This window comes from Lycorma delicatula, chromosome 3, assembly GCF_047948215.1.
Source record: "Lycorma delicatula isolate Av1 chromosome 3, ASM4794821v1, whole genome shotgun sequence".
NCBI lineage: Eukaryota > Metazoa > Arthropoda > Insecta > Hemiptera > Fulgoridae > Lycorma > Lycorma delicatula.
In genome coordinates, this window is record NC_134457.1 from 215,117,915 (window position 1) to 215,131,902 (window position 13,988).

General features: G+C 27.5%; 1 protein-coding gene across 5 annotated transcripts in view; it reads right to left on the minus strand.

Moving 5' to 3' along the window:
* Nucleotides 1-13,988, minus strand: part of Sesn (Sestrin) — an 83,487-nt gene that overhangs the window by 31,572 nt on the left and 37,927 nt on the right. Inside the window, exon 1 of one of the 5 annotated variants that reach the window (XM_075361493.1) lies at nucleotides 7,550-7,568. The exons of the other annotated variants lie outside the window; for them this stretch is intronic. The gene's annotated coding sequence lies outside the window, so the exon portion shown is untranslated. Of the gene's footprint in view, nucleotides 1-7,549; nucleotides 7,569-13,988 lie in introns of those variants that run through there. 5 annotated transcript variants of the gene reach the window in all.

The window sequence follows — 13,988 nt, forward strand, 5'->3', positions numbered from 1 at the left end:
TCTGATCCATTTTCATAAATATTTAACGCCCCATTTACACGATTCAGGGTATAAGATTTCATGATTTTACGGTCATCCGTTCCGCATACGTTAAATAAAATAAGACACGAACAAAACACCGAACTGAGCAAAATTTTTTTAAGACAGAAAATAAACATTGAGAAATGATTAAAAAAGAAAGAAACCCAAAAATTTATTCATTAAAATTCTTTTCAACCGAAAAAGTAAAGAGTGAGAAGTAGAATTTATACTGAAATGTCATTATGACAAATACTAGAAATTTAATATTATAATAATTAATTAATTAATAGAGATTAGAAATGTTAAACTAGTGTAATTATAACGCTTATCTGAAAGATAAATTCTGAAGGTTTTTTCAGCCGTAAAAGTGTTATTGTTAGAACAATACGATGCATAATTTCACGTAAAAAGAATCTTAAATAGAAAAAATCTTATTTTACAGAATTTTTTTTTTAAGACTAACAAACATTAATGGACACCAAAATTTTAAAAATAAAAACATTTACGAACAATAATAATAACTAATCGATTTAAAAAGTTAAAACTTTGTTATGTAGTACAATATTTAAAACTGAAGTTACAGAAATATCATTAATCTATAATGAAACTAATAAGCCTACAACCTTGGCATAAGATCCAATCAACTGCAATGACAAAACTATTTTTATAATATTTTTTTGAGGGGTAGGGTGGGGGAATATCGTACAAATAGCCCAAATGATAGTACACGAACTGTAAAATATATTGATTTTATATAATTTTTTTTCATATTAATTTTTTCATAATTTAATAAATAAAAATAAATCAATTATTTACGATAGCTCTATCAATGAAAATAGCAGGACTAAGTACAAGGTTAAGTTATGAAACCATAATAATTTTTATAATGAATACTGAATTAGAATCACAGATACAACCGCAACCTTTCTTATCCAAAAATCTAAAATAATCTTAAATATGAACCTAACATAAATGGAAAAACGAGATATAAGTTACTAAGATATTATCTTACATTTATTTTATTCACGAGAGAATTAAAAATAATTTTCATTACATCTAACCTACTATACAGGCTTTAAAATGCATTTCAATTTATCACATCTACCTCACCGTAGTGGCCTGCCTAAAACGCTACAAACGTGTGTGAATTTTTCGATAAGCAAGAAATTAAAGAATAACAATTCTTTATTTTCATGAAAAATAAAAATGTTAAATATTCTGACCAAAATAGAAACATAGTAAAAAAAAGAAATGTAACAAAACTAGTACAACAATAATAAATTACATCCATCTAATCGGATAATAAATAATTATTGTAATGGTTTGCATAACGGCTTCTAGACCATTTGGTCTAGAGAGGAGGATGGTAAGCTAAGTTAATGATAAATAGGCTTTATGGAAACCGCTGTCCAACGTTAGTGCTTAGATGTGAAAAGTTTGATTAATTTCTATCAAGAAAAAAATTTGTATCAGAATTTATCATTGACGTACGAGATATTTAAGTATCAATTACTTGTCTTAATAGGTTCGATTAAAAGGTCAATTTTCGAACAACAGATGCTTTTGAAGAATAATAAATTTAGCTACACCGTATACCAGAATTGTTGTTAAGAGAGATTTATAAATTTTGAGTATCTAGTATTCAAACAGTAGAGCCGTTTACGAGTAAAGTTTTACTTACCGTAGGAACATATCGATTCAAATTCAGTTGTTTATAGAGACCATTTTTTAACAACTCTGAAAATATCTGTCCAATTTTCTTTTCTTACAATCGGAATTTAGGTTCTCCCTTTCTGAGAAAGAGAGAATGACGAGAGAAAACAAAGAAAGAGTGGGTTACAACAGACTGAAAGAGTTTAGCGTGTAACTTATTAAAACAGAGGGGTCGATTTATTAAAATTTAATATATTTTATATTTATTAAAAGGTCAAATTACCTAACCCTAAAACTGTAATCTTTGTCCAGTTATTATTAATTCCCTTCCCTCAAAATCATAAATTACAGGGTGATTTTTTAGTCCTGTTACCCAATTGTTAATTAATTTAAGAAAGGGAAATTTAGGTGGAATAGAAAATGTATTTGTTACTTAAAAAAGATATTTAATAAAAATCTATTACTTATAATTGTTAAATACGCTCAAAATGCCCACCCCTTGCGGTTATACATGCACGGACTCTTTTCAGCATATTAGCAGAAACCTTTTTAAGAGTTGCATTGGAAATATTCATGATTAAGTCTGTAATAGTGTGAGGATTGTTTGTTCTATGGTAAAAGACTATGGTTCGTAACACGACCGGAAACGGCACAAAAGTTTACACAACTCAAGGAGAATCAACTCACACTGCCGTATCTATACCGGTTGAGTAGCGCTACTAACTTCGTGTCACAAAACAAAATTTCCCTTTCTTAGAAAAAAATTATCAGACATTAACAATTGGATAACAGGACTAAAAAATCACCCTGTATAAAAATATTCAGTAACTACATATCTACGCAAACTTTATCATAGATATATAAGACACGAATTCAAAATCCACAAAAAATTACTGATGAAGGATTAAGGAAAACCCCCAATAAAAACAATAATTAAAGAAACAATTTTTTGTGAGGAAGAGATAATCTACTTCAGAAAAATAGTTAAACGATTTATAAAACGGAACCATTAATTGAAGAAGTTCTTCGAGGACTCTTCCACACAGTAGGAATCCATTCTGATTACAATACCTCGTAATATGGCTACTTCTAATAAAGACAGTTACTCATCGTCAACTTTGCTCGGAGCGGCTCAAATGTACGGTGGAACAAAAATCTCTTATTCTTCCATGTACAAACTAGTGAAGTGTATCGTCTAGTAAAAAGGTTAAAATTCTTTCAGATAAGTCCTTAACCAACAACAGAACTGTTACGGTTCCAAAAAAAACGGTTGCGGTTTTTTTAATAATTGAACAACAGGGGTACAAGACCACTACACTACGAGGTTTAGTAGAAACCACGTATAATAAAGAAAAATTAATCGCATATGTGCGTGTATGTAAATTAAATAAAATTATTTTTTAAAAATCTATTACAATTAAAATTATCATATAATGAAATGTTATGACAAAAAACGAATAAAAAAAGAAAAACTAGATTAAAAAATGTAATATTAAATTTAAAAAAAAAAACAAACATCAACCCTAATTCGTGATATAGTTAAACACAATATTCATATTTGAATAAGATACAATGACGTTAGACATTAGACTCATTAAAAAGGTTATCAATTCATTAAAAATAGGGAAATAAAACCATGTCTGGTGAAAGATTGATAAAAGAATCAATAAAGCACCAGATACTTCTGAATAATATTTAAAAACATATCTGCAATAACCCAAATTTAGTAATGATATAAAACCGTTTTATTATTGTTTTTTACAATAACTGATAAAATCTTCAGATACAAATAATAAACAAGTAGAAATAAAATATTTAACAAACAAAATACAATTTTAATAAAAATAAATATTAATAAATAATTAATAAAAATAATTGGAAGAAAATTTTGTGAAAAAAGGGAAGTAAAATAAATTTATTTCTCAAAAGTAAACATACATAATAAAGGCAAACTTTAAGGAAATAAAGGGCTGAATAAAATTGAACTGAAATATAGGGGAAAATACTTAGGTGAAATTTATAAAAGAATCGATATCGATTAGAATAAAAGGTGATAAAAGGAAAGATGTAATCGAGAAAAAGTGACGCAAGGATAACAACTGTCACCTTTTTTTTTCAATTTGTATACAGAAAAGGCAAAACGAGGAATTGGAAGAGTAAATTTTGGACGATTTTTTTTTAATGTTGGTAAAAACAAAAAATGAGTTCGAAGAAATACAGAATGGCGTGAATTTACGGCTAGAAGAAAGGTTAAATTGAAAAGTAAATAAAATCTGAAATAAGGGTAAATGAAACTTGACAGAAAGGAGGATAAGAGCGATTAAATATTAACAGGAAATATTAAATACATTAAGGGGAGCAATTAAATATTATTTTACAGGATCGTGATACACCAGAGGATACAGAATTTTCTTATTCAGGGAGTAAATTCATAAAGGATAGATAAGTAAATAAAATACCACATCGGCACAAACAAAAACGTTCAAGTAAAAAATATGTATAAGAATTAGAAAGGGATTATCGATTGCAATATAGGGATTTAGGATAATGAAACATGCACAATGAGAAAAAAAATGCAAAGGATAAAAAAATAGGACTTTGAAATTGTTTTAATACGGTTATACTGAAATTAGGTGGGTTGATAAAATTTTAAATAAAGATGATTAAAGACAAACAAAAGAGGACAAAAAATGTGGCAAAATCTGGTAATTAGAAAAATCATGATTAGAAAATAATTAGAAAGATCATATTACGACGATCAAATTTTTAGCTAATCTTTAGTTAATTTGGAAATAGAGGATGGTGAAGAAAATAAATTTTAGAATGTACAAAACAAATGATCGAGTATTTTATGTTACAGTAATTACAATTAGGGTAAAAGATAAGCACAAAACATAAAGGAACGAAGAACAACATATACCGGTCAAATGGTTCTATATAAATTACGTATAATACAACATAGTAAATAAGCAGGCTATTTATTATAAAGAGAGAGACTGAGATTTGAAAGTAGCAAATTTTTTACGCGTTACATCAAACAAAAAAAATTTCGATTTAATAAATTAGTCAAACGAGGAGGCAATACCGAAAAGTTAATAAATGAATATCCTCTTGAAATTACCTTGAAAATGAATGAACAAAATATATAATTTACAAGAAATTTTTTACAATATTTTAGTTTTTTGTCAAACTGAAAAGAGAAGAGTTAAGAATCAATTTTATTATGTTCAAACTCGTATTAAATAAAATACCTTCCAACACTGCAACCCCTGTTATTCGTTTTTTATTTCCTTGTACGTGATAACGAAAAATTACGGTTTTCAGATTTCAACGGAAATATCCATCTTGACTTGTTTAGGCGTGACGTCTCTACGTCCGTTTGTATTTCGCATAACTCAAAAACTATTAGTCGTAGGATGTTGAAATTTTGGATTTAGGACTGTTATAACATCTAGTTGTGCACCTCCCCTTTTGATTGCAATTGACTGGACCAAAGATATCCAAAAATAAAAAAAAAATAGGATTTTGGACTTTTTCTTAACTGCAGTAATAATAAGTCCTCATCGAATGATTTTCAACGATAGTTTGATCGTACAAGGGGAAGGAATATCGGTTCGAATTCGATTTCATTTCTTTTTTTTAACTTTTTTTTTCTGTCTTCAGTCATTTGACTGGTTTGATGCAGCTCTCCAAGATTTCCTATCTAGTGTTAGTCGTTTCATTTCAGTATACCCTCTACATCCTACATCCCTAACAATTTGTTTTACATATTCCAAACGTGGCCTGCCTACACAATGTTTTCCTTCTACCTGTCCTTCCAATATTAAAGCGACTATTCCAGGATGCCTTAGTATGTGGCCTATAAGTCTGTCTCTTCTTTTAACTATATTTTTCCAAATACTTCTTTCATCATCTATTTGCCGCAATACCTCTTCATTTGTCACTTTATCCACTCATCTGATTTTTAACATTCTCCTATAGCACCGCATTTCAAAAGCTTCTAATCTTTTCTTCTCAGATGCTCCGATCGTCCAAGTTTCACTTCCATATAAATCGACACTCCAAACATACACTTTCAAAAAATTTTTTTTCTTAATTTAAATAAATTGATTTATTAATAATTATTAACCTGTGATTATAAAAAAAATTATAATAAATAATTCAATAACAATAAAAAAATGAAAAATTATCAAAGTTATTAATGAAATAGGATTTTATGGAGTTCTCATTTTAAAAAAAAAATGTGTATATGTAATTTAATAGGCGTACAAAAAAGTAATGTGTCCAAATCAGATTTTTTCCCTGAAATTTTAATAATATCAATTAAACTTAATGTCAGTATAGCCGTTTCAAATGTAAATAAATTTAAGTTAACGTTGGTATATTTAAAGGTGCAAATTTTATATCAAGATTTCAGTATATTTTTGAATCGGAATGTTAAAACGTAAAGAAATACGAAAACCAGAAGAGGAGCTTATTTTTCATACAAATAATATACACCTTTAATTTCTTAAACGGTATTCTTAATTTAATCAAAAAACAAAATAAAAAGGTAGAATAAATAAAATTAATAAACAAAATTAATTAGATGGAAAGAATCTTGTTTCATTTTGAATAACAAAAACCTGGTCCCTACACACACACACACACACACACACACACACACACACACACACACACACACACATATATATATATATAGACATACAACACAACAGCAAAAAAAAATCATCTACAATATGTAGTAACCTACATGAAAAATAAATTATTTAACATATACTGAATAAAAAATGTAATTGGTAAACACGGTTAACCCATATGAAGAAAGAAAACTACTACTGTAAAATGCATCTAACTTGTTGGGAACAGCAGAAATTATTTGTCTAACAAGAAAAGATGGGAAAAATACCAAGAGAACAATGAACAACAAGCCACAACAGAATATAAATGAGTTTAATTGAGGGAGTTTTAGGCCTAAATTACATTATTCTGTTACCATATCCATTTAACAAATGATGAACCGTGTAAAAAGACAAAAAAAAATATATATATATATATACAGATATATATAGAACATAACACCATTAAAACAAAGAAGTAAACAAAATAAGGAAGTCACGGCATTACGACCTCATTTGCTATTCAGCAGCACACAAAAAAAATAGAAGCCTGTGTATGTATGCGTGTATATAATATATACATATTATACATTATATATATATATAATTTCAATCCAGCTGTACATAATTTTAATAAAAATTAAATTATATTATGAATAAGAATAATATAATCATCAGATTTTATAAACCGTGAAATATATAATAAATTATGAACAAGGTTATTAATATTATTATTACTGCTATTTCTATTATATAGGAAAACTACAGTTTTAGAGATCGTTCAATGCGATGGACGAAACAACTATTTAGAATATTATTACTTTAAAAAAAAAATAAACAATACTATTATTATTTTTGAATTATTAATGCATTATATTTAATATATTTTTAATAAATATAATTAGTTCAGTTATCGTACAGGTACAAAAAAATAAATAAGATAAATTGTATATTATACATAAATAAATATTACGTAACATGTAAACTGTTTTATAACTGTAAATTTCATTGATTTAAATAACAACGTTCGAGCGAACTGAGAAAAAGGGTAATTTATAATTAAAAAATAAAAACAATTTTTTCTTAAATAGTTTTACGCTCACCAAATAAAAAAAATGAGAAAATTCAGAAATAGCAGTTAGAATATTTTGAAAACTAATAAAATAACAATATAAAACAAATTAGAATATTAACATAAAAAATATAACTCTTTCTTTGGCAAAAAGATATTTTTTCCCTGTTTCTCCTGGAATTACCGTTCAGGTATTACTTCAGAGGATGATTGTAAATGAAGTGTAGTCTTGTACAGTCTCAGTTCGACCATTCCTGAGATGTGTGGTTAATTGAAACCCAACCATCAAAGAACACCGGCAATAGAATTCTTTATTCTACCTTAACATCAAGGACACCAAAGAATACTCTGCTTCATAAACTTGAACCCTTTTATAAAGAAAAAATTACAATTTATTTTTTATACTGAAAAATTTTATAAATAATATAAAGTAATATTTATGTATTTTAGGTGTTATAACCAAATTTTACGAGAAAGAAAAATATAATAAAAAGGGAATTTAAGCATAACATACCAGGCTTATAAACTAATGATTAGTGAAGTATTTTCGGTTGTTGTTTTTTCTTCAATACTACCGTACTGTTAAACCTTTTTTTTCTTTTTCCTGTTTAGCCTCCGGGAATTACCGTTCAGATATTACTTATGAGGATAAATCAGGATGATATGTATGAGTGTAAACGAAGTGTAGTTTTGAACAATTTCAGTTCGTCCATTCCTGAGATGTGTGGTTAATTGAAACCCAACCACCAACGAACACCGATATACACGACTTAGTATTCAAATCCGTATAAAAGTAGTAACTGCCCTTACTAGGACTTGAACTCTGGAACTCTCGACTTCCAAATCAACTGATTTGTGAAGACGCGTTCACAACTAGACCAACCCGGTGGGTCTGTACTGTTAAACCTAGACCAGTGAAATCTATCGTAATATGGTAATACGAATCCTAACACATGACATATTCACTCTATTAACTACATGAACTGGCTGTATTGTACGGAGAGAGGAACATTTAGTCATACTGAAACAACTACAAATATTGCCGCTTGCAATATGTTACATACAACATATTGTTTTTATATCAATAGTATGAAAAATTAAGACTACACTGTAAAACGACAAATTAATGGGTATTTTTCTGTCAAGAAACAATGCGTTACACTTTTTGTCATCGTATACGATAGGGGAACAATTAAATAAAAGATTAACTAAAACTTTCATAATACAAATTTATTAAAGTAACAAATATTTGATTAAACAAAGCGCACACCTGAATAATTTATTCCACAACTTTTATTTACTTATAAAATAAGCCGATCTCCGTGGCGGAGAAGTGGTAGCGTCTGGGTCTTTTATAGGGAAGTCCCGGTTTCGAATCCCGGTCAGTCGTGGCATTTTTCATAACCTACAAAATTTCATTTTCATATTCCACGTACAACCTTCTTTCTAAGTTTCTGTGTAATTTTATCAACAAAAAAATTAATAATAAAAAGTTAAATCATAGAGGTAAACATTTTATTTACGTCCTTAAAAATTCAGTTAATTTAATAAATTAATTCAATTAATTTAAAATTAAAATAAAACCGGATTTAAACTGGTTTACAGGAATAAAAATATATATATACTAAACAACGATACTCGATAAAAAGTCTACAAAAAAATAAATATTTTAAGAAAATATGTATCTATATTTAAAAAATCTTTGATCAAAGATTAATCCAAGGTTGAAATAATCATAAATATTGTATATTATGCTTTCGCCCAATCCTGCAAGCACACATCACAGACAGGCATAAAAAACCAACTTGAACCTACTACTATATAGGAATATTATTTTAATACGTAAGAATGGTTTTTTAAAAAAATTTAAAAAAAAATTTAATTCAAAAAAATTTAATAATGCCAATATATTTTGTTAATGAAAATTTAAGTTTCCTAATAAAAAAAAGTGAATAAATAAAGGGCTATTCTGATCTTCACCATATTCTTAAAAAATATGTGGTATAATTACATAATTCATAGAAATAATTGATGCGCTAATTATAACTAGGCAACAAAGATATTCTAACTGAAGATACTGTTTTTTTTTCATTGCATATTGGAAGATGATGCCTTATCCCCTAGGGTCGCCGCATAAATAATATAACGAAAAGATTGACTTCATTTGCGTTACCTTTACATATCCTGAATCTACGTGAAATGAAAATAATTTAATGGATATTTACAGAGTTTATATGGAGAGTCTAATTCGATGTGGCATTGCATAATGTAGAGTAGTTAAAATCTGTTACGAACGATATTTTTTTAGAACGCAAAAAAGTTATCTAACAAATAATCATGGATAGCCCGTTCAAATCTTCATGGATTTATTAACACAACTAGCTATTACTATACAACCAGATTTAGAAATGATTTAATTTCCAATTCACAGAATGGTTTTTGCACTTACAGAAAAAAAAGGTTTAGGTTTTTGATGAAAGAATTTATTTAAAAGGCCATATTTTTCAATCCAGGAATAACTGGAACTGCAGAATGAGAATGGTTTTTACGTTGAAATAAATTAATTAAATCTAATATTAGCACAGGCTAATATTACTAATTTTCAAATTATTTATGTATATTGTGACAAAAAAATCATATTGTTTTGAGGGGGGGGGGGAGAAACACGAACGCATTTATTTACAGCGATTGTAATAGATGATGTTGGTTATTATAGATTAGTAGTAAAATTATATTTAAAAAAATGTACACTATTTTTCAGACGGAAAGTGTTTTTTAACTACTGAATGTTTTAATGTAGTTTCAAGTGCACTATTACTTGTACTTTCATAATATCGATCGAAATTAAATTTTAATTAAGAATTGATTTATTTAGCCCAATTTAGGAGACATCGATAAAATTACATCACCAAAATAATTTTATGTTTGTATTAAGTATATAATTTATTTTTTTCTGTAGGGTAATAGTAAAAATTTATCGATAAATTTATTTTAAAAATACAATATTAAAGATTCTGTTTTCTTTATTATTATTATAATTTTTTTTTTTTGACGTGACGTCAGCTTTTTAACGCAATAAATAAAACGAAACCTGGCAAAGTAAGTATCGGATCATTTAGAGGTACCTATGCGTATTTATAGTTTAATTCATTATAAAGTAATGCGATGCAGTAATAGTATAGTTTATTAACATCCAGTACTGGCTGAACATCACTGAAATATATTCACACAGTGTATCTTAAATGAAGTGTGCCGGCTTTTAAAATTATAAATAAAGCGTGCAAAAACTTATCGGATCGGTACCTTGCAGTCTATTATTCGACGTATACACGAACTACTTCAAGAGAAATCTAATTTAAATTTGTACGTAACAAATATTACAAAAAAAAAAAAATTTGTACAATGAACAATAAATAAAATTTAAGTTGGTTTTATATAATTTGTTACGACATAAACATTTTTTTGCAAGCCAAAATACGGCATTGTGCAAGTATGCGGCAGTCTACATGCTAGATTTAACCGATGTGTATGTCGATTGATATCAAGCAGCGTTAGAAAAAGATATTCTAAAATGTTTGTGTATACTGTAACAGTTTATTATAAAGAAACAAGGATAGTACGAAAGAAAGAAGAAAAAGAATTGAGACTTTAAAAGTACGGCGTTACAAGGAATCGCTGAAAGTTAATTGGACTGAAATGATAACGTTTTTTAGGAGGAATATGAGAATAGAGAAGTTTGTAGAAGATTCTGTACGCGTTAAGATGGTAATAGCAGAAAATAAAAGCAGTAAATGAAGACAAAAGTTACAATATATTAAAAATACATTTAATTTAGGGTTTTGGATGTAGTCGGCCTCCGTAGCGAGAGTGGTAGCGTCTCGGCCTTTCACCCGGAGGTCCTGGATTCGAATTCCGATCAGGCATGGCATTTTTCACACACGCTACAAAACACTCATCTCATCCTCTGCGGAATGAATTGCTTGACTGCGGACCCGGAGGTAAAACAAACCCCCCCCCCCAAAAAAAAGTATGGATGTAAGAAGTATGTCGATGATAAAAGAAAGGAGAGAAGTGCTCAAACTCTTTTTTTTTTACCCGAAATAAATATTCATAATAAGATGAGTTCATCTTTTCTCTCAGGGCGTTATGAGTTAAAAACTTCCTAATAAAGAAAAGGCATGTATAATGACATAAATATTAAAGTCTCGTCCAAAAAATGAAAGTGTTAAATTTAATAGCAGTATTTCATCAATGAACGTGTTATAAAAAATAATTTCACGCCAGATAGCAAACGTCATTCAATATTGAACAGAAAAATTCCATTATATGCAAAACAATAGTGTATACCATTATTAAAAATTATGCATATTAATGACGAATTTATTTTGGGTAAGACAAACAAAATAACCTTGAACTTGTTTTTGAAATTAAAATGTTAGTTAATAAAAATAGATCTGAATTAACGTTAAAAATGTACATAGTAACATAGTTTTAATTATATAGTGTTAGAAAATCTTTACAAGAAACTAATTGTGAAAGTTTTTCATAAAAAGTAATATATATATATATATATATATATATATATATATATATATTACTTTTATATATATATATATATATATATATAAACTCTACGTATATAAATCTTGGCGTAAATTAAATTTTAGAAAATTTACTATGTCAATAAAATGAAGGTTGAAATGTCGTTTCCTTAACACTGACCATAGACTATATATTTCCCCAATCCTTTTACAACGTTACAAGCAAATTAACAAAATATCTATGTAATAATCACAATTTAATGTTACTAAACTGCAATGATCCATTAGTATAATGTAGTACCACGCAGGTTTATTCAAAAGTTACGCTTTCCAACAACTAAAATCAAGGTTTTGCAATAAACCCAGGTTTTTTTAGACTGTTTTGTTAAATTTATACTTACACTAGTCGTTATGTAACGCGAGGATTATACTACATATATATATATTTACAGGAGGGCAAACCAAGTATTTAACAAAAAAATCTGACAACAAAGTTGTAATACTTTCCTGGCATTGTTTATTTATTTATATATATTGGAAAAATAATTATGCATGAAAAAAGTTACATAACATTTTTTTATGGGAGGGGAGGGTGGTAATTTATGAGGTTTTATTGTAAAATTATCATTATATGTTTAAATAAACCACAAAAAAGTATAAAAAAATAGGTTTTTTTTATTTTTTCTGCTACCCATTTGCAAAAGTACATTCCAAGAATGTTTTTGACTTTTCCACGTTTATTACATTCAATGAAAGAAACTAAAAAAAAAAAAAAAAAAAAAACAATAAAAATGTACAATCTATTAAAATATTCAACCAATAAATGTAAACCTATAAAAAGATACCTAAGATGTCTTTTTTTGGGAATAGGGGTGAATTATAACAAAATGTTATTGTAATATTACTAAAGGTTTGTTATTTAAACTTTTTATTTTATTAAAGATTTAAATATAACAAAAAAAAAAACTTTTGAAAGACCAAAAAACGATATTTTTGAACTTTCATGTGCTCCCCAACCACAACGAATTTTTTTGGGTCGCTTGTACTACTATTATCCTGGGAAGACATAAAACAAACACGGATAAAAATTAACCATAAAAAGACACTTTTTTATATTTTGGGAAGATAGAAATTTAAGGTAACTTTTTTTAAAAATGTTAAGAAAAGTAGTCACACATGTATTGAACTTAATTTAAAGTAGGGTTACGTTTGCAAAATTTTGAAAAAATTTACCTCCAAAAACCTCCTATCCCGAGAGATATTATTGACTTCATGTACATGAGTCGCTGTACAAAATTTTTGTATTTACCCAGTCAAAAGTTATTAAGCTTTAAACACGCCAACTTACGAACGTACGTACGAAAATAATACCCCCCCCACGACTTTTTTTTGGATTCGTGGGTCATGTAACGTCAAGAAATGAAAAAAAAAACCATATCCCATTTTTTGACCATCATACTTTCCCTCATGCAGCATAGCTCTTGAGCTACGAGTATGATGCCAAGAATTAGTAATTTCTGAGAATTTCTTTATTCGTTAATATATACTTTCTATATATTAGAAATTTTTAAAAATTATCTTTTAAAATAACAAAATAATAGAAACCTAACACAATACAATACAAGAAAATATTTAATTTATAATAAAAACAATAAAGTATAGAATTATTCAATAAATAAAAAAAATGTATTTAATATGTTTAAATTCCTACATCTAATTAAATAAGATGAATATTTAATGATGTAATCATTAGTTCAAAATTTTAAGGAAAATTGTATTAATATATATAAATATGTTTTAATATAAAAACAATCTCTCTCTCTCTCTCTCTCTCTCTATATATATATATATATATATATATCCATAACGTTAAAAAACAAGATAAAATAAATTGGTGAATTAAATTAATTTTCATTAATCAGTAATCTATGCATTAAAAAAAACTTGCAGTAATGAATAAATAAATATTTTTAAGAATAAAGGACAACAGTTAGATATGGCAATGCTGAGAAAGGGGATGAGAAGTACACCTGGCAACATCGCATTCACAACGACGACTACATTAACGAGCAAGCTGAATCT